Here is a 9,229-nt window from a genome sequence, read left to right as displayed (position 1 = left end):
TCCAAGGAATGCCCCTCGCTAGGCCAGAGCTGGGCCTCGCGTCCACGTCTCGTGGCCAGAGCCCCGGGCTGCTACCCCGGGGGGCTGAGCGGCACCAGGACCCCACCTTCCACCCGTGAGACTGCCATCATACAGGAGCAGTGTCGGCAGAGCAGAGAACAGAAATCAGGGCTTGAAGCCTGCAGCCACAGAACAGGCCTCTGACTGGAGGCCCTCCTGGCAGGATGCCTGGCTTGGAGCAACTGATCAGCAGATTTCTGTGTAACAAGGGCATGACTTCACGAGTGACTGGGGGACTTTGTCCAGAAAGCAGCGAGGAGGAGGTTGTTTGGGGACAAGAGGCATTCTCAGCGTGTGGTCCCCACCCTCCCTCACTTGGAGGGGATGGAGACAGACTGGACATGAGCCCTCCTCTGGGTGACAGTCACCATGGGTGTGAAACCAGAGACTTGGCCCAGATCGCAGGCATTTCCCAGAGGGTTTTCTCTGAACCTGGACCCTGCCTATGGAGATGGGTTTACCGTGACGCTAAAGCCTCAAGCCTCTGACTCACACTGCCCGCTTCCAAGGGCCTGGGAAGGGCTCTGGCAGGGTGTTCACAAACTCACACGTTCCTGTGAAATTTGCCAAGCACAGTATTTTACTTTGTTTATTTTTTTCAAACATATAATGCCCTTCTTAGATATTTAGGGTGATAAAAATACAGTCAACCTAAGAACCAAACATGCAGTGAAAATAAATTGCTTAATGTAAGTCAAGCGTATCAATAAAAAAAAGAAATGTAGAAAAGAAAGGAAAGAAAATCTGTACGTTTAAGTTCTCCAGGTACGTCATCGTGACTGCAGGCAGTTACGGCCGCCGCCTCTTCCCACTTAACCACCCCCACGCCCCTCTTTCTGTGGGTGGCATGCCAGGGCTTTGCTAGGATTCTCCGAGGGAAGCTAAGGTGGGGATACATTTAGTCTGGACTTGGTATCATATCTGAACAAGGCTGGCAGCTCCTTCCAGCTGCCCAAGTGCAGAGTAACGGCTTCTAGAAGGAAACATAGAGTATTCCATTTAGAGCGAGATTTTAAAAGATTGGAACACAAAAATGCAAGCCGTTACCTTGAGAAGCCGAGACGATCATCTAGACGTTAGTAACAACCAAGCCATCCAGTGTTTTCTCAAGGCCTTGGTCCTCCAGGCTTACCCAGCCCTGGGGAACTCCCCCAAGTCACTGGCTCCAGTTTCCTGGAAGAAATGTGATTCTCTCCTTTTTTCTCCTCCTTTTCTGCTCTCCTAACCCCCCGCCTGGTCTTTTTCAAGGTGGCAGGACTTTTTATAGCTTATTTTCTGTAAAATGTGCCTCTAAGTTTATGGGCTTAAAAAACTTGAACCCCGTATATTTATTTGACAACATAGGAATGTTCATGTTTGATCGTTGTGCTGAATGTTCCTTGTGGCTCAGGTAAAGAATTTGCCAGCAATGTGGGAGACCTGGGTTCGATCCCTGGGTTGGGAAGATCCCCTGGAGAAGGGAAAGGCTACCCACTCCAGCATTTTGGCCTGGAGAATTCCATGGACTGTATAGTTGCAATCCATGGGGTTGCAAAGAGTCGGACACGACCAAGTGACTTTGACTTTCACTTTCATTTGTGCTAAACGCTTCTGTTGTTGTTTGCAATAAAAGTACAATGGATCTGAGCAGGCTCAGCTTAGTTGAGCAGATCAAGTGAAGGCCGGAGACCTTTGTCTGCCGAGGTAAAGGCCCTCCGGCCTGCTCTGGAAAAGAGCGGTGCATGGGCCAGTCTGCACTGCCCAGCACCCATCTCACAGCTTGACGTCATCTGGCTCTGGGGCTCTGCTATTTTCATCAATAGATATCAACATGTTTCTTGTATATTTATATTTTTTGATGTATTTCCATACTTGCCTTGGCTGTCCGCAGGGGATGCTGAAGCCTGTGACCTGAACCTTCATCAATTCCCCCTGGAGGAACTGGCTCCCTCCTCCACGGTCTCCCCCCGACTCCAAAGGATGAGAGGTACTCAGCAGGTACCAGGCCTGGTCCCCAACTCCCCCTGCGGGCCTCAGCTTTCCTCCATCTCCTGCTCCTGGCCTGTTTCTTGCCTTTTATTAGCACTTCTCAGGCTGTTAAACATGAGAGACGGATCTCAGCACCTTCTGTATTTTGGGTCCTTCTCCCTGACTTAGAGTTCAGTCACACCCCGCCCTGCAGTGAAGCCCTGGGTCACAGGAATCTCCCACCCCTGCCCCCAGTCCTCCAAGGGCTGTGTTGCAAAGGGGCTTCGTGAAGCTGGGCCCTGGGGACTTTACCACTCCTGGTTCCGTTTTGCCGGCGGTTTCTGAAATCAAAGGGGACAAAGGCTGCAGACTGCAGGCCGTGGGGCGCGGGAGGCCTGCAGTCTGGCCCCGAAGCACCTCTCTGGCCTCGTTCCCCACCGCTCAAGCTCTGAGTAACCATCACGTGAGCAGCTCTGAGGCCGGGGCATCGGGTTCAGAGGACACATCTGAACAGGAGCAACCAGCCCCCTGTCTGCATGCCGCTGACGGTGCAGTGGGACAGATGAACGGCAAACACGGAATTGCGTAAATCGTCACTTGCAGTCATGGGAAGCGCTACACTAACAGCGAAATAGTGAACACTGTACATAGTCTGCCCCAGGACCTGGCAGAGTTTCCAACCCTTTGGAATTTTCTTTATCGAGGAGAGGGTGTCTAGTATGCTAATGAGGTGGCCCCAGAGGGTCCTCAGGGAGCTTCGGGTCCGGTCACCCAGAAGACCAACCGTGGGACTGAGGCCAGCTCTGAGCGGCTTGCGCTCCTGGCCACCGTCCTCAGCAGGACGCCAGGCTCTCCAGGAAGGGACAGAGCCCGGGCCTGCTGTCGTATCTGCAGGGACTGTCCTGCCAGGAACCACAGGACGGCCTGCAGGCCCCCGGGGGGTCAGACAAGCCCCTCCCATCCCGGTTCTCCTCTTCAGGGAGAGCTCCCCTCCACTGTCGGAATATTTTTCTGAATTAGAACAAAACAAAGCATGAAAACCCACAAACACACACACAAACCCTCTGGCGTCCAGGTACTGAATGTCCACGGGAGTGTCCGTGTCTGTCCCTGGGTGTTGGGAGCATGGGCGGGGGCAGAGCCATCTCTTTGGACTTGCTCCCCTCCAGCTCTCCCAGGAGACCCTGGCCATGAACATGCCCATGTGGAGTGGAGGTGGGTGACTCAATGACCCCAGGCGGGCTAATCCATCCTTCAGAGGTGGTCTCTCCTTTCACCCACAGAGTTCTGGAAAGAGACCCCCGAGTAGCCTCCCCTTTGCGGCTCCCCTGGACCCCTGGAGGGCCAAAGCCCCAGGTAGCCAGCCACTCAGATCAAAGAAGCGAGTTTGGAAGCACTTAGACAAGCTTAGGTAAAAAACCTCAACTTGAATTAGATACAATAATCCACAGATCCCCAGCAAAGGAAAATCTGTTCCTTTAAGGAGCTTTCGAGGCCAGGATGGACCTGGCGCCCGCGCCCACCCCCTGCCCTTGGCCTTGTGATGGATTCTTGCCAAGATTGGAGGGACGTGGCTGATACGCCTGCCACGAGCCAGGCTGTGGGCACAGGTACCCGAGTGGGGCTGAGCTCAGACCCTGGGATCTGGTGGCCTGGCAGGGACTGGCAGGCGGCGGGTGGCAGGTGGCGTGGGGACGGAGGTGAGCGGTAATCTGGAGACAGGGTTTCCCGGTGGCCTGAAGGTGGAGGGGGCAGAGGGCCAAGGACAGTCCCTGCGTTCCTGGCTGGAGATCACTGGGAATGGGCAGGTCTGGGGGAGGAGAGAGACGGCTGCTCTGAACACGTTAAGCCGGAAGAGGACACAGAATCAAAGGAAAATTTGTGGGTGCCTGGGGGGCCTGAACAGGCCCAGGGGCGGGGTGGGAGGCTCCGGACATCCCTGGGGTGGTTCAGAAAAACCTCGCCACCTCATTAGCTGAAGCGTGCACAATCGTCTGGGGCCTGGGCCCTGTGGATTTTCAATCTCACGCCCTCCACGCTGGGACGAGGACTTGCACCAAAGATTGGTTTCACAACTACTACGAAGACATTTCACAACAAATGATGGAGAACGCAAACTCACAAGACGTCCTGGCAGACCAACGGCCAATCTGAGCTCAAATACAATCTGGCCTGGGGAGCCAGGCCCGAGGGATGAGGTCCAGCCATTCCCGCCACTCCTGGATCTGTCCGGGGAGCGCCTGTGGGGTCACTGCTGTCTCCAGCAAGGGCCCTGACGTCAGAGCAAGACACAGAAGTCATGCGCGAGGGGCTGGTGGGGCCTGTGTCTCCCGCCCAATGAGGCTCAGGCCTCTTGTTTACGAGCAAACCCACACTGCACATGCCAATTCATCGTCCTGAATAATTGATCCAGCGCGTTTGAATAATTCAGGCTCAGCCAGGACCCACAGTGGAGAAATCCTATAGTCCTTTGGCTTTCCCTCCCTGTGTGACAAAGCAGGAACAGAGCAGGAACCCCCCGCCCAGGGAGCCAGCCTGCATGTGAGCCCACCTCCTCCAGTGTGAACCCCCTCCCCTGGCTGAATGACAGCATTTCCCCCTTGTCACAGGCCGGCCCTGGGACAGGCGGCTTCTCCTGCTGGGCGTGGCTCTGGCTCCCTGGATCCGTGTTGCTGCAAAATCTTTTAAATTCCAGAACATGCTCTCTTTGTGAGGGGAGCAAGATTTTCTAGGCCTTTCGTAGGGAGACGGGCGCCCACAGCCTTGGAAACGAGCAAGCGTGCCCTGCGCCAGCCCGTGAGGTCTCCCTGTCTGCTTCCCCTCACTGCTCTCGGACAGTCTGGGGAAGAAGCTGGGCAACAGAAGCGCGGCTGCTCGAGGCCAAGTTCCTTCTGCTCACGGCTTTGCAGGTGCTGCCCCTCTCCCGGGCTCTTTCCTGCCCGCCCCTCCCCACTCATCCTCCCTTCACGCTTCAGCTTAACCGCCTCTGGCTCAGGAAAGCCCTGCAGACCCGGGGCTGCCCGAACGCGGGCAGCAGTGATCTCAGCCCACACGCGTGGGCCTCCAAAGCCCAGAAGCTTTCCTCCAGCTAGCGGCAGAAGGAAAGGAGGACTTCAGAGGTCGTGACCGCAGCTTCCAGCTTTATCTAAACCCACATGAGTGTGTTCTAGAAGCTACCCAGAGCTGCGAGCTGCGGGTGAAGCAGAGTGAGGCCCCCAGCCTGCTTGCCCTCGCCTCGTGGGCCCCAGGGCAGAGCCTGGCACCCCATCTCAGCTTTGCTAAGACTAGCCGGGGACTGTGCTCAACACTCTATCTCAGGGAAGATTCTGGTACTGTCCTGACACTGGACCCCGTCCTCACCCCGCCCACAGCTGAGCCCTGGAATCCGACCATCAGAGCCCCTTCCTTGGGGTCCGGATTTTGGTCCCTGTTAACTTTTCTGGTCCCTGGGGAAGCGATGCTCCTTACACTGTGATGAGGGTTCTGAACCTCAGGGTAAGGAAGCAACGAGGTGGCAGGTTCGAGCAGGGGAAGGGAGGCTGGGAGGGTTGACTCCGCCCACGAGAATGCTCGGTGGCGGGGAGGGGGCCGGGGGGTCACCCAGCAGGTGCACCTCCAGACGGAGTGACGGTGCAGCCCACAGTCACCTTCGAGCCTGCAGTTCTGCCCGACGCCAAAGACCATGCTTCTCTGGGTTTGAATATGATGAACAAAGTGGATTAAATCAGAGCAAAGGGCCCGTCACCCTTTTCTCACCCTATTTCTCTCTGTGCTGTTCCTCAGGCATATATTTCGTCTGAATTATCCATGAAAGCATAAGAAATGCCCACTAGTCAGGTCAGTGATCCGTCCAGCTCGTGGCCACCAGCACAGAGCCTGGCAATACCTTGTGCCTGTTGGAAGCTTCCCTCTGAAACCGGCTGGGAACACGCCCTCTGCAAAGTCCACTATGAGTTGCTCCTAACATGGGTGTCCGGTAACAGAATCCATCACCTATTGACCACAACTTGTTTTCCAGACACTGCTAAGCATTCCCACGCTTCCTTTCACTGGGTTCTGGTATCAGACTGTGAAGAACCTGTGATCACGCCTCTTTCCAGGTGGGTAAACTGAGGCACAGCGTGCTCCCGGGACTGGCTCAGAGTTACGCTTTGGGGGTGTAACTGAGGTCAGAACCCTGTCCATCTGGCTCCAAAGACGATACAGCTGCTGCCTAGGGATTTACCGCAGCAACTTCCACCCTTATCACTAGTACACGGCTGTTAAGAGGAGAATTACAGCCAGAACCACTTCACTCCTAAACGGTAATAACCATCACGAGCAGTGATTAACGTTAGTCATAGCACTTGAACCTGTTCCAGGTGGAGAATCAGGACAGGGAGTGACAGTGAGAAACCACGACGGGCTTGGTGACATCGTGGGCGAGAAGGAAAGAGCCGGGGTCCCGAGAGGCCAGGCGTGAATCTTCCAGACCCACAGACCCCCGGTCCTGCTCAGAGCTCATTCTCGAAACTGATTACCAGGATGATAATCAAGTAAATGTTGAAGCATATTGAGCCTCCTTAGATTTTTGGAAAAGATTTGTGAAGAGAGAATTCTCTGGGATATTCCATTCAACTTATCACGAGTTTCTCTTCCATTCATCACCCAAACTGGTTTTCACGTCCCCGTGCAGAGCCAGCCACGCAGAATGGATTACGTGGCCTCTGAACTGAGGGCTTGGGGCCCAGTGAGACACAGGTCTGTAAACAGAACATAGAGGTAATGAGCCCACTGGTGACCAGAAGCCCCTTGTGGTGATGGTGGAGAACTGACTGGCCATGCGGCTGGGCCCGTGCGTGGATGGGGCTCCAGCCACAGGTGGGCCGTGGGAGCGGAGCCCTGCGGACAAGGGCAGGTGGTCCAGGCTCCACACGGAGCAGAGGGGTCAGGCAAGGCCTGCAGGTCCGGGCCCTGGGGGCCCCAGCACACCCCAGCCCTGGCTTCCCTGGGAGCAAACGGGCGGGGACTGCCCCCAGCCAGCAGCCGCGAGGGCACCCGGCCCCGCCCCCTGCCGCGGGGAGGGGCCCCCCAAATCTAGCGGTTTCCCGGGCAACTTGGGGCCTTCCAAATCCAAACTTGCCTCTGGCTTCTAGTGACCCAGGAAGCTGAATGGCCCGGCCCCCGGGCCCCGGTCAGCTTCAGGGGCAGGTCCCACCTGTCCTCCTTCCTCAGATGTGCCGGGCAGAGCGTGTCAATTGCACTTCCTCATTCCTTTCTCTTATTTTCCTTCTGGGGAAGCGGCGGTGCAACCATCCCCCCCCACCACCTGTGCCCGAAGGTCCAGTGGCGCCAGATTCCCGAGGGAGTGGACTGGGGTGGGGGTGGGCTAACCTGCCCGACCAGGGGGAGAGGAGGCCCCAGACCGTCTTTGAGGGGCTGCGATGACAAGCGTGAGCCCGATGCCAGGGCTCTGAGCTCAGGGTCCCCGAGGGACTTCTGGAGCCGGAGAACTGCTCAGCTCCACTGTCTGGAGGCCGAGCCCAGGCCTGCGGAGTCCAGCCCTGAAGAAAGCATCTCTACTCAACTCTGCGCTGGGACCAGCCTGGACAGCAGAGACCGCCCCCCGGGTGTCCCCCTCCGCCCCTCTCCCCCCACGCAGCCGGGAGGGGACGCAGACTGGCCTGTGAGCTGCCCGCCCCGCGGAGCTCCGTGGGGACTGAGCCGTCAGGCCCAGGGCCGAGTCTCACTCTCGGCCCGCGGCCCTTACCTCCTGGTGACCAGTCCTTCCTACCCTCCTGCCCCGCCTCCCCGGCCCCTCTACGCTCTGTTCAGAGTTTTCCACCCGCTGGATGCCTTCCCCTGCTCCCGCGGCGGCCTCCTGGAGGCTGGTCATTTCAGTCCCCTCTCAGCACCGCTGCCTCAGGGCTGAGAGGTCAGGGCAGCTCTGCCTAAGTGCTCCGAGCGCTGACTTTGTGGATTGCATTGAAGTCTTTTCTCTGCAAAACAGCAGGCTGACTCAGTCAAATCAACTCCACTCATCAAATTATATATGAAAAAAATAACCCAGTGGGAGGCGGATGAGGCTCCATCAGACTGCTCTCAGTGAGTCAACGTTTCGAGTCACGGGAGGACTTCGCACTCCTGTCATCGAGCTGTTCCAGCTTCTCAAAGCCCTACTTTTGACATTGTCTGTTTCCATGAAACACTCGAGAAGCCGAAATGGGCAAAAATCAAACCCTTCCCGTGGGTGGGGTAGGACGCCAGAGGTGTACCTGGTTATTAAGCTCCCTTTCAGGAAAGGACAGCAAACAGTTCCAAAAATAAAAATGTATTTTCAAAACCATGAAGAGGAGGTGCGGCCTGCATTTAGCGGCCGCCGTGTCCCCGGGCCCCACACACTGGCCAGACCTGCTTCTCAGAAGAAACGGACTTCAGCGGAAGACGCCTGTGTTCTCGACCAGAAACCAGGCGACCAGCGGCTCCAAACCCACCCAACAGCCCAGAGACCGTAACGAGGCCAAGAGGCACACGAAAACATGCGTGGCGTCGACGACGGTCAGAGAAACGCAAATCAAAACTGCAACGAGGCATCGCCTCACACTCATCAGAATGGACGTTGTGAAAAAGTCTACAAATAATAGATGCTGGAGAGGGTGTGGAGACCAAGGAGCCCACCTGCACCGTCAATGGGGATGCAAACTGGTGCAGGTTCTGGGGTCCAGCAAAGTGATTTGGTAATAGAAAATGATCTAGTCTTTCTCAGGTTCTTTTCCAACACAGGTTATTATGACATACTGAATATAGTCCCCTGTGCTAGATAGTAGGACCTTCATATTTATCTCTTCTTTACGCAGTAGCTTGCTGCTGCTGCTGCTAAGTCGCTTCAGTTGTGTCTGACTCTGTGCGACCCCATAGACGGCAGCCCACCAGGCTCCCCCATCCCTGGGATTCTCCAGGCAAGAACACTGGAGCGGGTTGCCATTTCCTTCTCCAGTGCATGAAAGTGAAAAGTGAGAGTGAAGTCACTCAGTCGTGTCTGACTCTTAGTGACCCCATGGACTGCAGCCCCCCAGGCTCCTCTGTCCATGGGGTTTTCCAGGCGAGAGTACTGAGTGGGGTGCCACTGCCTTCTCCGACACAGTAGCTTATTATCTGCTAACCCCAAGCTCCTAATTCGCTGGCTGACTTTTTGTGCTATCAGGTGTTTTCCATCAGCTCTGCAGTCTTGGTCCCGGGGGTA

General features: G+C 56.2%; 1 long non-coding RNA gene across 1 annotated transcript; it reads right to left on the bottom strand.

The window, feature by feature from the left end:
- Positions 1–725: 725 nt before the first annotated feature.
- On the bottom strand, positions 726–2,817 carry LOC136151877 (uncharacterized). Its single transcript, XR_010660100.1, has 4 exons — positions 2,320–2,817; positions 1,916–2,133; positions 1,108–1,233; positions 726–1,033 (listed from the first exon to the last, which is right to left on the bottom strand). It is a non-coding gene; the product is annotated as an uncharacterized lncRNA (long non-coding RNA).
- Positions 2,818–9,229: the final 6,412 nt, after the last annotated feature.

This window comes from Muntiacus reevesi, chromosome 20 (assembly GCF_963930625.1).
Source record: "Muntiacus reevesi chromosome 20, mMunRee1.1, whole genome shotgun sequence".
Classification (NCBI taxonomy): Eukaryota; Metazoa; Chordata; class Mammalia; order Artiodactyla; family Cervidae; genus Muntiacus; species Muntiacus reevesi.
This window is presented reverse-complemented; position numbering and strand designations above follow the sequence as displayed.